Source organism: Rhinichthys klamathensis, unplaced genomic scaffold (genome assembly GCF_029890125.1).
Source record: "Rhinichthys klamathensis goyatoka isolate OS25496 unplaced genomic scaffold, OSU_Roscu_1.1 h1tg000236l_1, whole genome shotgun sequence".
NCBI classification, from domain to species: domain Eukaryota; kingdom Metazoa; phylum Chordata; class Actinopteri; order Cypriniformes; family Leuciscidae; genus Rhinichthys; species Rhinichthys klamathensis.
Genome location: NW_026606759.1, coordinates 4,279,216 through 4,284,959, shown reverse-complemented (window position 1 = coordinate 4,284,959; position 5,744 = coordinate 4,279,216).

Below are 5,744 nucleotides of genomic sequence, written 5' to 3'. Positions count from 1 at the left end.
CTACACACGGGTCTCGCTCCGCTCGGGCCCCCGGTCGAGGGATGGCTCGAGGACGGCGCGGCCGCTCATAGGGCGCGTGCGGAACCCTCCATCTGGGGGGAGGTGGGAGGCCTCTGGGTCGAGGCCGTAACCGAGAAGAGTGCTTTCAAAGCGGGGTGAGGCGCAGGGCGAAGTGAGGCTCTAAGACGTGACAGAGGGGGCCCCCTACTACCTCCCCGACCGTCCAAGCCTCCCGACGCGCCCGCCGCCACCACCGCCTCTGCGGACATCCGTTTCAGACGGGTCTTCTGAGTCTCCCGAGGGTCGACGCGGCCTGCTTTCCCCGGAGGGAGGCCGCGTCTAGAGTCGACGCGCAGAGTGGGGAGGAGCAAGCTGCCCAGAGCGGTCTTTCGACCGGGCAGGGGCCGTCCCCAGGCGCGTCCGAAGTTCCAATCGACCAGGCGACCCCTAGCAGCGACGGCCCGGAGGAGGGGGTGCTCTCCTCCGGGCCCCGGGCAACCCGGAGGCGCCTGTTGACCGTCACCTTGTCCGAGAAGAGTGTCGTCCAGCAGGAGCGACGAGCAGGAAGGTCAGCGAGAGCATGGAGCTTTTTGTTTGAGTGTATTTATGCATCTTGGCATTTCCCTCCAGTGTGGCCTTTGACCATGAGCACACGCACCCAGGGGCGTTGCACCTTCGCCCGGATGCGCAGCGGTTAGGGGTCTTGGGTGTCCAATCCAGACCCGCGTTTTACTGTAAGTCTCGTGCCCGCACAGGGTGCATTTACATCTGGGCTGGGTCAGGCCGCTTCCCCACCCGGTCTGACCACCACTGTACTCTGGTTCTGGTTCGTGTCCCTTGTCCGAGCGGAGGGCTGTCACTCCCTCCTCCACAAAGACCCAAGGGTCCGTCCTAGGACCGTCTCAGCTCCAGGCGGAGCTCCGTCAGGCAAACCGATCCATCTGTGCCCGGAACCGAGGCACTTTCCCTGGACTAGCCAGGGAGGTCTATCAGCATGGGTCTCTGAAGACATCGCCCATTTTTTGGACTTGGTCGATTTTTCGAAATTTGATGTTTTTATTTACCCCAGAGCCCCGGACAGACGAAACCACGGGCGCGCTGGCTTCCTACACACGGGTCTCGCTCCGCTCGGGCCCCCGGTCGAGGGATGGCTCGAGGACGGCACGGCCGCTCATAGGGCGCGAGAGGATCCATCCGTCTGGGGCTGGGAGGCCTCTGGGTCGAGGCCGTTCGACAAGCATATGGTTTTTTATTTGCCCCGGACAGACGAAACCGCGGCGCGCTGGCTTCCTACACACGGGTCACGCTCCGCTCGGGCCCCCGGTCGAGGGATGGCTCGAGGACGGCACGGCCGCTCATAGGGCGCGCGAGGATCCATCCGTCTGGGAGGCCTCTGGGTCGAGGCCCGTTCGACAAGCATATGGATTTTATTTACCCCGGGATCAACCGAAGAGCCCCGGACAGACGAAACCGCGGCGCGCTGGCTTCCTACACACGGGTCTCGCTCCGCTCGGGCCCCCGGTCGAGGGATGGCTCGAGGACGGCACGGCCGCTCATAGGGCGCGCGAGGATCCATCCGTCTGGGGGTGGGAGGCCTCTGGGTCGAGGCCGTAACCGAGAAGGGTGCTTTCAAAGCGGGGTGAGGCGCAGGGCGAAGTTAAGCTCTGAGACGTGACGAGGGGGCCCCCTACTACCTCCCCGACCGTCCAAGCCTCCCGACGCGCCCGCCGACACCACCGCCTCTGCGGACAGCCATTTCAGACGGGTCTTCTGAGTCTCCCGAGGGTCGACGCGGCCTGCTTTCCCCGGAGGGAGGCCGCGTCTAAAGTCGACGCGCAGAGCGGGGAGGAGCAAGCTGCCCAGAGCGGTCTTTCGACCGGGCAGGGGCCGTCCCCAGGCGCGTCCGAAGTTCCAATCGACCAGGCAACCCCTAGCAGCGACGGCCCGGAGGAGGAGGTGCTCTCCTCCGGGCCCCGGGCAACCCGGAGGCGCCTGTTGACCGTCACCTTGTCCGAGAAGAGTGTCGTCCAGCAGGAGCGACGAGCAGGAAGGTCAGCGAGAGCATGGAGCTCTTTGTTTGAGTGTATATATACATATCTTGGCATTTCCCTCCAGTGTGGCCTTTCACCATGACCACACGCAGCCAGGGGCGTTGCAACCTTCGCCCGGATGCGCAGCGGTTAGGGGTCTTGGGTGTCCAATCCAGACCCGCGTTTTACTGTAAGTCTCGTGCCCGCACAGGGTGCATTTACATCTGGGCTGGGTCAGGCCGCTTCCCCACCCGGTCTGACCACCACTGTACTCTGGTTCTGGTTCGTGTCCCTTGTCCGAGCGGAGGGCTGTCACTCCCTCCTCCACAAAGACCCAAGGGTCCGTCCTAGGACCGTCTCAGCTCCAGGCGGAGCTCCGTCAGGCAAACCGATCCATCTGTGCCCAGAACCGAGGCACTTTCCCTGGACTAGCCAGGGAGGTCTATCAGCATGGGTCTCTGAAGACATCGCACATTTTTTGGACTTGGTCGATTTTTTTCGAAATTTGATGTTTTTATTTACCCCCAGAGCCCTGGACAGACGAAACCACGGGCGCGCTGGCTTCCTACACACGGGTCTCGCTCCGCTCGGGCCCCCGGTCGAGGGATGGCTCGAGGACGGCACGGCCGCTCATAGGGCGCGCGAGGATCCATCCGTCTGGGGCTGGGAGGCCTCTGGGTCGAGGCCGTTCGACAAGCATATGTTTTTTATTTCCCCCCGGACAGACGAAACCGCGGCGCGCTGGCTTCCTACACACGGGTCACGCTCCGCTCGGGCCCCCGGTCGAGGGATGGCTCGAGGACGGCACGGCCGCTCATAGGGCACGCGAGGATCCATCCGTCTGGGGCTGGGAGGCCTCTGGGTCGAGGCCGTTCGACAAGCATATGGTTTTTTATTTGCCCCGGACAGACGAAACCGCGGCGCGCTGGCTTCCTACACACGGGTCACGCTCCGCTCGGGCCCCCGGTCGAGGGATGGCTCGAGGACGGCACGGCCGCTCATAGGGCGCGCGAGGATCCATCCGTCTGGGAGGCCTCTGGGTCGAGGCCCGTTCGACAAGCATATGGATTTTATTTACCCCGGGATCAACCGAAGAGCCCCGGACAGACGAAACCGCGGCGCGCTGGCTTCCTACACACGGGTCTCGCTCCGCTCGGGCCCCCGGTCGAGGGATGGCTCGAGGACGGCACGGCCGCTCATAGGGCGCGCGAGGATCCATCCGTCTGGGGGTGGGAGGCCTCTGGGTCGAGGCCGTAACCGGGAAGGGTGCTTTTCAAAGCGGGGTGATGCGCAGGGCGAAGTTAGGCTCTGAGACGTGACGAGGGGGTACCCACCATACCTCCCCGACCGTCCAAGCCTCCCGACGCGCCCGCCACCACCGCCGGCTTCGCGGACATCCGTTTCAGACGGGCCTTCTGAGTCTCCCGAGGGTCGACGCGGCCTGCTTTCCCCGGAGGGAGGCCGCGTCTAGAGTCGATGCGCAGAGCGGGGAGGAGCAAGCTGCCCAAAGCGGTCTTTCGACCGGGCAGGGGCCATCCCCAGGCGCGTCCAAAGTTCCAATCGACCAGGCACCCCGAAGTGACGGCCCGAAGGAGAGGGTGCGCCTCTCCGGGCCCCAGGCAACCCGGAGGCGCCTCGTTTTACTGTAAGTCTCGCACCCGCACAAAGTGCACTTTTTCTGGGCCGGGTCACGCCGCTTCCCCACCCGGTCTGACCACCACACTCCCCTCTCACGACAGTAGGACTCACGACGGTCTGGTGATGAGGTGTGTGTTTGCCCCTGCCACAATCACCACACTACCCTCTTCCATACAGCCCCGAAGGGCCGTTTTAGGACCGACTTTGCTCCAGGCGGAGCTCCTGTAGGCAAACCAATCTGTCTGTGCCCGGGACCGAGGCACCCTCCCTGGGCTGGCCAGGGAGGTCTCTGAGAGCATGGAGCTCTGAGGCAATCACAATTTTTTGGACTCTTCCAATTTTTCAAATTTGACACCAGAGCCAAGCCCAGAGTCAACCCCACAAGGCACTTGCTCTTGATTCGTGCCCAGGAAAGCTGCAAGGTGCCTGGGACGCACTTTTCAGATAAAATCATACCGTCTTTTCCTGGAGGTTTCGTACTTCCAGAGATCCACCATCGCGCGGTGTAATCTGGATTTTATATACCCAGCCAGAGTGACTCACGACGGTCTGATGATGAGGTGTATGTTTGCCCCCGCCACAATCACCACACTACCCTCTTCCATACAGCCCCGAAGGGCCGTTTTAGGACCGACTTTGCTCCAGGCGGAGCTCCTGTAGGCAAACCAATCTGTCTGTGCCCGGGACCGAGGCACCCTCCCTGGGCTGGCCAGGGAGGTCTGAGAGCATGGAGCTCTGAGGCAACCACACATTTTTGGACTCTTCCAATTTTTCAAATTTGACACCAGAGCCAAGCCCAGAGTCAACCCCACAAGGCACTTGCTCTTGCTTCGTGCCCAGGAAAGCTGCACCATGCCTGGGACGCACTTTTCAGATAAAATCATACCGTCTTTTCCTGGAGGTTTCAAACTTCCAGAGCTCCACCATCGCGCGGTGTATTCTGGATTTTATATACCCACCCAGAGTGACCCTGAGTGGGACTCACGACGGTCTGATGATGAGGTGTGTGTGTGTGTGTTTGCCCCCTGCCACAATCACCACACTACCCTCTTCCATACAGCCCCGAAGGTCCGTTTTAGGACCGTCTTTGCTCCAGGAGGAGCTCCGGTAGGCAAACCTATCTGTCTGTGCCTGGGACCGAGGCACCCTCCCTGGGCTGGCCAGGGAGGTCTGAGAGCATGGAGCTCTGAGGCAACCACACATTTTTGGACTCTTCCAATTTTTCAAATTTGACACCAGAGCCAAGCCCAGAGTCAACCCCACAAGGCACTTGCTCTTGATTCGTGCCCAGGAAAGCTGCACCATGCCTGGGACGCACTTTTCAGATAAAACCATACCGTCTTTTCCTGGAGGTTTCAAACTTCCAGAGCTCCACCATCGCGCGGTGTATTCTGGATTTTATATACCCACCCAGAGTGACCCTGAGTGGGACTCACGACGGTCTGATGATGAGGTGTGTGTGTTTGCCCCCTGCCACAATCACCACACTACCCTCTTCCATACAGCCCCGAAGGTCCGTTTTAGGACCGTCTTTGCTCCAGGAGGAGCTCCGGTAGGCAAACCTATCTGTCTGTGCCCGGGACCGAGGCACCCTCCCTGGGCTGGCCAGGGAGGTCTGAGAGCATGGAGCTCTGAGGCAACCACACATTTTTGGACTCTTCCAATTTTTCAAATTTGACACCAGAGCCAAGCCCAGAGTCAACCCCACAAGGCACTTGCTCTTGATTCGTGCCCAGGAAAGCTGCACCATGCCTGGGACGCACTTTTCAGATAAAACCATACCGTCTTTTCCTGGAGGTTTCAAACTTCCAGAGCTCCACCGTCGCATGGTGTAATCTGGATTTTATATACCCAGCCAGAGTGTCTCTGAGTGGGACTCACGACGGTCTGATGATGAGGTGTGTGTGTTTGCCCCCTGCCACAATCACCACACTCCCCTCTTCCATAAAGCCCCGAAGGGCCGTTTTAGGACCGACTTTGCTCCAGGCGGAGCTCCGGTAGGCAAACCTATCTGTCTGTGCCCGGGACCGAGGCACCCTCCCTGGGCTGGCCAGGGAGGTCTGAGAGCATGGAGCT